Consider the following 8674-nt stretch of genomic DNA (forward strand, 5'->3'; position numbering starts at 1 on the left):
GTTATAATGTAAGCAGGTCTCCAACCAAGTTGTACCACATACATTAGATATATTATTTAAATATATTTATTTAGAAGCATGCATACAATGGTTCATACAAATGTTTTTGCAAGCTGATGGATCATAGGTCTTTGTTCTTTTAACCTCAGTTTTCATGGAAGGTTCACAGGAGGCAGGTATGACACTAATCTAGATGCAGCATCAGGAGACCAAGTCTCCAGTATCATCCTAAGAGCACATGCTACAGGCCTCACTAGACTTTACACTCTATTCATGTAAAGACAGAGGACTGTCTCTATAAGGCTCTGGCCTACCCATATATCTTGAATATCACTGATTTACCCAGTAAGAATCCATTTGTAGTACCTAATGTGTTCATTTAAAACTCCTAATTTTACCAGTGCAAACATTTCTGATGTCCATTGTGCAAATTATCAAAGACTCTCCACTTAAGGATTGTCAGTGATTCTGGAATTGTACTTTAATGATTAAAGGCAACATGAGTGCCTTTGTTGTATAGATTCCTCATTTGTGTAGCAGTCTTCACCTAACATGTAGCTTAAACTAACACATACCAAATACATCCTGTCTTTTCTGAAGTGTTTAAACCTCTCATAATCTTATTCATAACAAAGAGCTGGCATCTGAAAATCTCAAGTCTGGGCCTTCTAGGATCATGAGCTGATGTGGAATGAAAGGGAACAAAAGAATCTGGGAAATCTTCTCTCACAAGGATAATCTGGCTTTCTAGGCTATTTCTCTCTTCATAATCTGATTTTTCATGTTAGACCAGCATTGCTTCAGTCCTCTGTCTGTCCTGAGCTGACTAGCACGGAGATCTCAGGGTGTGTTGGAAGGCAGGTGGGAGGTGATAGGCCCCCACATTTTGAGTCAGAGCATGTTTAAAGGCTAGCCTGGATTCAAGGGGTGGGGAAGAAGCTTAGACTGGAAGAATGTTAAAGACATTATGGCCACATTTTAGCTACCACAAGGTAAGTGTCCAGAAGACAAGGAGCATGGTTCTATGGAAATGTCAGAGGGATCAGCAGAATCTCACTTGACTAAAGGCTCAGTTCTACCCCCCAAAGACTGATGATGTCTGAGATGAGCACTCAAGAATTAAGAGGCATTAACTAGGAGAGCAGTGTTTAGAGGACAGGACCACTGCAGGTCATACATTTAATAAATGTGAAGAATGCAAAGAAGTCCTTATTTACAATGGCTCAAGGCTGGAAATCTCATGGAACTGTGAAACAGTACTTCTTTGTCAATAAGGGTGATAAAGTGAGCACTGAACTGAGCCTTCTGGGAACCACAAGTCCCTCCCAACTCAGTAACTCAGTAGTTGCTTCCTCTAATGAGAAAGTGGTAGAATAAAAGGGCCATCGAAACATCAACTGCTACATTTCCCAAAATATTTTCTGAACACTGTTAGTGAAGTGGTCCTCTGGTCCGAAATGTTTGGGAAACACACAGTTAAATGAGTTTATTGCTAAATTTCTTGGTGACTTTAATAAGCTAATATGTATTGGGACTAATGGTGTGCTGGTGAATATTTAACAACGAGCTCTCTGACAAAAAAATATAGCCCTGACTTTGAGCATTTGCCAATGTCTGATGTATAAATACTACTGCCTTGACTGATTTGAAACTACCAATATGATATCACTGAAAGCACAGTTGGATTGTAGAATTCCTGAAAACTTAACCACCAGCTCTCAGGAGCTGGTACAAGCCAGATCCAGCACATTCCTGTTGGATGCTCAGAGATAGAGAGAGGAGCATGGCCACAGCACTCTTCATAGTACATCTAAAAGGCTAAATACTTTGTAGGCACACTTTAGAAAATTCTGGTTTGGTTATTCTATACATAGGGAAAGTGAGATGCTAAGATTCTTGCCCAAGAACTCAGATCCAAACATTAAGCTCTTCTGAGCCTCAGTCCTGTAGCAAAAAGTTTAAGATTTTTTTCCTTCAAAACTGTCCTAGATTCAAAATACCATTTACTTACCATGTACCATATAAGGTACTCTCCTAAACAATGACAAGCATCATCATATTTAATGCTACCAACCCCCTGTGAGATGTGGAATATCATTATCCCCATTTTACAGATGAGAAAACTGAAGTGCAGAGAGGTTTGACAACTTTACAAAATGAAGCAAAGACATGGCTTGCTAAGAGGTACTCTGCTCTCAATAAAAGATCTCACCACCATATGTGATAGAGCAAGAATAAAGTTTGTAACCTTCCTTTCTCAGCAAGAAAAATTTCATGGACTAAATGTTTATGTCCCCTCAAAATTCATATGTTGAACCGCCACCCCAAAATGTGGTGGTATTTGGAGATAAGCTTTTGGGAAATAATTAGGTATTGATGAGGTCATGCGGCTAGGATTAGTGTCCTTATAAGAAAAGACACCAGAGAGCTCACTCACACTACATGCATAAAGGGGAGGTCGCATGAACACAGGGTGAGACGGTGGCTGCCTACAAGTCAAGAGAAGAGGCCTCAGAATGACACCTACCTTTCCAACACCTTGATCTTGGACTTTCCAGACTCCAGATGTATGAGAAATAAGTTTCTTAATTCTTAAATTTCTTATTGCTTAACCCATGCAGTCTATGGCATTCTGTTATAGCAGCCTGAGTGGACTAACACAGGTGTTGAGTTTGAGGAATGGAGCAGGGAGGAGGGAAAAAATTAGCTCGATGACCATGGAATTCATTATCCCACTTCCTAGGAGTCCAGTTGATAGTGGTAGTAATAGTGACTTTCTAAAGAAAGTTATTATTTAAAGATTTCTTTAAACTCTTTTATATTTGTGATACCATTTGATCCTTAAAGGACTCTGTGAATGTTTCCTGTTTCAGAAAGGTCTGACTTTGTCCAAGGTTACATAGCTTCAAGGTCAGCAGTACTGAATTATTTTCTGCTCCTGGGTTCTTCCCAATACATCAAGTTGACTTATGCTAAACTATAGGCTATGGATTAGGTATAGTTCTTCCCAAATCCAAATGTGAATGGTGTTTAAAAGGCCTTCAAGATTTCAGTGAATGTGGCATGTGTATCTTCAAATGCAAGTTTGAGCAGGAGGACTAACATTCACTAGCATGTCACAGTTGCAGGAACTCAGAATTAAGGCCAACCTGGTAGCTAACACAGCAAACCCTATATAGGGCTTCCTAGATTTGGGGCACTATTGAGGAGTTTTTTATGTATTAACTCATTTAATCCTCACAATAATAACCCTGAATCATAGCTATTATTATTATGCCATTTTGCACATTGTTATATGAGAGTATAGAGGAGAAAAGCATAGCTCTGACTAAAGATGTCTCTAACTCTAGATGATTGGGGAGGGGTGTGTGTGTGCTCACACTCACACACATGGAAGGTAGAGGAGAGAAGAAAGCGATTCCAAATTAGTGTCATATTTTGCTTCCTAGTTTCCCTAAGCAGCACAATCACATTACTTCATAAGTGCACATTTGTACCAGTGGCCAGTTTGTGCTTGAAACCTCCTCCATTTATCATTCTTTCAACTTAAGACATTGAAAAATTCTGTTAAAATGCAAATCTTACCCTGGAGGGGAAACACATTAAACCACTATTTTCCGCTTAAATTTTTTTTTGTGTGTGAATCACTTTTCTTGACTGGTTTTGGATTCATTGAGAAAGCCCACTCAGAATGCAGAACCAAGGGATTATTATTGGTGGTGGTGGCAGTGTTTGGGGAGAATAAGAAGATGATGGCATGGGACTCTGTTCTGAGAAAGCATAACAGTAGCCAATGTAATTTATTAAGCATCAACACCACACTCGGCACTGTATTATTTGTCCCTAAAGTTCACAAGAGCCATACCCTATAAGGTAAATATCATTACCCCATTTTACAGATAGAAAACTGAAGCTTGAGGAGGTTCAGTGACTTGCTTGAGAAATAAATTAGTAAATGCTGAGAAAAGATGGCCCAGATACATCATTACAACTCTGAGAGCTCTGGCAAGCTAGAAAACACCAGAAAATTGTTGAATATTTAGTGTGTCTGAGTGCAAAGAAGGAGAGGAGGAAGCGAGTTATTGTGATAAGAGATTATTCAAAAAAGTAGAAACAGAGAGAAACTGGAAGGGAAGGGGCTCTGGCCACCCTAACTCTCCTTCTCCATGTCCACAGTCTATTCTGTGGTGATCCCACAGAACCAGCAGGTATCCACCCCTAGATTCTGCAGCTGCCCTGGAGACACCACTACCTCAGTGGTGTCTCCAGGGCTCATTTGGGATCAGTCCCTGTCAAGAGGCTACTGCCAGTTTCTGACCCTGCCTCCTACAGTTTTCCTATGTCATTATGTCACCTTCCTCATGATGGTACCTACAGACAGGTGGGAAGTTATCACACACTGTGAGGCCTGCAGGCCAAGTGGGAAGGGGACAATCTCTCAGAACCTCAGCAGGCTCCCACTCCATCTCAGGGGATCATCTCTCCAGCCTCGTCCATGGGGTGGTCCCTGGACTGAGAAGCCAGGACAGAGACCTCTTTTGATCACCTTCCTTCACAAAGCAATGAAGGGTTGAGGTTCTACCACTTACAGCTCAGTAACTTTGAACAAATAGTTCAGTACCTTTGATTTCCACATGTGTGAAATGCAGATGATGACAATACTTGCCTAGACAGGTAGCTGTGAAGTAGAAAGTGCATAGTCCAGTGCCAGGCCCCTAGTAAATGCTGGCCAATAGTCTCTGCTCTTGCTGGTCATGTTATTATCTATAATTGAAGAGTAATACCAGTCTCAGTAATCTCAGGCTACACTTCATATTTTAACCACTTTGTTTTTCTACACAGCACATACACACACATATTTTGTGGCCTTGAGGTGTAGCTGCACAGACAGAGTCAGCAGATGGGAACTCATTAGCTCTGGGCTGTGCCCAACTCACTAGGCAACCTTGAGCAAGTGACCCCTCTCTAGATTCTGATGAGGACTTGGAATTTATGTAGGAAATATTGAGGTGAACTGTCAGGGGTCACAACCTGGAGATTTCAGGCCAAATCCAGATAGACAAGTTCTTAGAGACACCACTGTGCTTTGAAAAACGGGGTGTGTCATATCAAAGTCCAGATATCTGACTTCTCCCAGCAGTTAGGGTGACTGCACTGCCCCATCTCTGGGAGCCAGGAAGAGTTTTGGAAGGTGTTCGTTACCACCTGGCCCCGGCAGGCCTGGGACTTTGCAAAGCTCTGAACCAATGGTTTCTCAAGTCTCTTCCAGCTCTAAAATTCAGCAGTTGAAACCTCTGAAGGATTGTCTTGCAGGGCCAACAATGATTCAGGATTCCTCTCTCTGTTACAGGGGGTTAAGTGGCTGCTTTTGAAAGGACAAAGCAAGAGATGATGTGATAAGATAAGGAGCTGTGTTTCAGGAGACACTCCTGGGAAAGAACAGGCTTTTGTTGTTATTCAGAGGATAAGCGTCTGAGCCTCACATCCATCAGCTCTTTCTCCCTCCCTTTAGCCACGGGCTCAGGGCCACCATGGGATGCGTCTGTAGCTGCTGCCACCTGCTGGAGCATGGAGACTCTGCAGCCTGCCTGTGGGTGGCATTTAGAGTGTTTGCACAGACATTTCCTGCATGTCCAAAATTATAGCTCTTGTCAGTATGGACACAGTGGGTTTTACCTCTGCACTTGCTGGTATTTATTGAGCACTTACAATGGGCCAAACACTATGCTCAGAACTTCCAAGAGTTGTCTCACTTAATTCATTCTCTGTAACGGAAGCCCACGCAGGCAGGGATTTTTGTCTCTTTTCTTCATAGCAGTCTCTTTAGAGCCCAGAGCAGCGCCTGGCATAAAATAGGAACTCGGTAAATACAGGTTGCATGAGAACAGCTATAAAGATAGATTGTGTCTTTACCCCAGTTTTATGGATGAGGAAGTTGTCACTCAGCAACACAAAGGCTCAAGGCATTTCAGGGAAACCTGTGAGGTAAGCAGGAAAGAGTATTGACACAGGCAGAGTTTGTTTGTATATTACCCTGGTGGCAAAGTCAGGCAACACTAGGAATGAACGCTTCGGACAAGATCCTTTGGAACTCAGAAAACTCAGAACTGCAAACCATCAGGGAAACAAGCCAAATTAACAAAATTCGTGATGTGTCCCAGGCACCTCAAGAAGCATGTAGGGCTCTGGCCAGGGCAAGAAGCCCCTGATACATGCTTTGTGTTTGTTTGTTTGTTTGTTTGTTTGTTTTAAGTTAATAAACTTAATTTTTTTCTGAGCAGTTTTAGGTTTACAGAACAATTGAGTGGCAAGTACAGAGAGTTACCACATACCCTCTCATACCCACACCCCCTCCTCTCAGTTTCCCTATTATTAACATATTGTATTAGTGTGGTACATTTGTTGTATTTGAAGAACTGATATTGACTTATTATTAACTAAAGTCCATAGTTTCCATTAGAGTTTACTCTTGTTGTATCACATCCTAAGAGTTTGAATAACCGTATAATGACATTTGTCACCACTATATCATATCGGTTGATGCTCCATCTATTCATCTCTACCCTAACTCCCTGAACTCCTGAAAACCACTAATCTTTTTACCATCTTCATAGTTTTGCCTTTTCCAGAAAGTCATATAGTTATGATTACAGAGTATGCAGCACTTTCAGATTGGCTCCTTTCACTTAGCAATATGCATTTAATATTTCTCCATGTCTTTTCAAATCTTGATAGTTCATTTTTTTTGTATCACTGAGTAATATGTCATTGAATGGACATACAACAATTTGTTTATCCATTCATCTATGGAAGGACATTTTGCTTGCTTCCAAATATTGCCAACTATAAGTAAAACTGCTGTAAACATTCACGTGCATATTTTGTGTGGACGTAAGTTTTCAATGTACTGGGTAGATACCAAGGAGTGCAATTGCTGGATCATACGGTAAGTTTTGTAAGAAACATTAAACTTTGCTTCCAAAGTGGCTGTTCCTAATTTGTCCTTTGAGCATCACTCTTAGTAACAGTCCTGTTGGCCTGGACCTGTTCTCTGGGTTGGCAATGCTGAGGGAAGACAGGCCTATCACTCCTTTCCTGTCTGCATCAGGCTCCCTTGCTGAGCCAAATCCACTCCCCGTGCCAAAAGGTGAAAATTAAGGATGTTCTCTTTTAATCCTATAAAGAAGGACCGATTTTAGACAGGGTATAATGCAGAAGCAACTGTGATTATTTGAAATCCCCAAGGTATCCCCTTGGGCAAGTGGAATGGGCCCACAACACTGGAAGGTCAACCTGTGCCTTTTGGTTCAAAATTCCTAGCTTGAGCTTGGGGATACAGACTTGAGAAAAGAGCTATTGTTTTGATGTGTGGAGCTTTGAGGTCTTGTGTTCATAAAGCCCTCACGAAACCAGTGTCACTGGAATCAAAATATCTACTTCCTGACCACTTTCCACTCTTTATAAAATGTTGACCAGTTAGATAGCAGTTTAATTTGCATCATCCAAAGACTTAGGGTGATTAAAAGGTCCTGGCGATAATGGAACTATAAGCAAGCTGGGAGTTTGTTTAACTTTTCTTTTCTCTTTTAAGAAAAGTCATGAAAAATTAGAGATGGACCTTCAAAACTACTTTTCTTTTTTTCTTTTTTCTTTTATTAGTTTCAAGTACACAGTACGTTGGTTAGACATTTATATAGTTTATGAAATGATCCCCCTGATTACTCCATGTTCTCTCTGGCTCTACACATAGCCATTACCTTACTGCTGTCTGCATTCCCTATGCTGCCCGGTGACTTTCTATCAACTACTAACTTGTACTGTTTAACTCTTTATAGCTTTCTCCCAGCCGCCCCCACCTCCCACTCCTCTGGCCGTCACCCAATTGTCCTCTATATTTGTGGGTCTGCTGTCAATTAGTTTGTTCTCTTGTTCCTTAGATTCCACATATAAGTAAAATCATATTGTATTTATCTTTTTCTGTCTGACTTATTTCACTTAGCATAATCACCTCTAGGTCCATCCATGTCATTGCAAATGATAAGATTTCATTTTTTTCTGGCTGAATAATATTCCATTGTATATATGAACCATAACTTCTTTATTCAGTTGTCTGCCGATAGGCATTTAGGTTGCTTCCATATCTTGGCTATTATAAATAGCACTGCTGTGAACATAAGGATACATACATCTTTACAAATTATTGTTTTGGTTTTCTTTGGATAAATACATAGAAGTGCAATTGCTGAGTCAAAAAGTATATCCATTTTTAATTTTTTGAGGAACCTTCAGACTCCATAGTGGCTGTACCAATTTGCACCAACAGTGTATGAGGTTCGTTTTTCTTCACATCACCAATACTTGTTCTTTGCTTTATTGATGATAGCCAGGTGTGAGGTGATATTTCATTGTGATTTTAATTTGCATGTCTCTGAGAATTAGTGACCTTGAGCATCTTTTCATATGTCTATTAGCCATCTATATTTCCTCTTCTGAGAAATATCTGTTCAGGTCTTCTGCCCATTTTTTAATAGGATTGCTTGTTTTTCTGGTGTTGAGTTGAATGAGTTCTTTGTCTATTTTGGATATTAACCCTTTATCTGATGTATTATAAGTGAATATCTTCTCCCATTTAGTAGGTTGTCTTTTCGTTTTGTTGATGATTTCCTTTGCTGTG

Source organism: Pteropus medius, unplaced genomic scaffold (genome assembly GCF_902729225.1).
Source record: "Pteropus medius unplaced genomic scaffold, Ma_sr-lr_union100, whole genome shotgun sequence".
NCBI lineage: Eukaryota > Metazoa > Chordata > Mammalia > Chiroptera > Pteropodidae > Pteropus > Pteropus medius.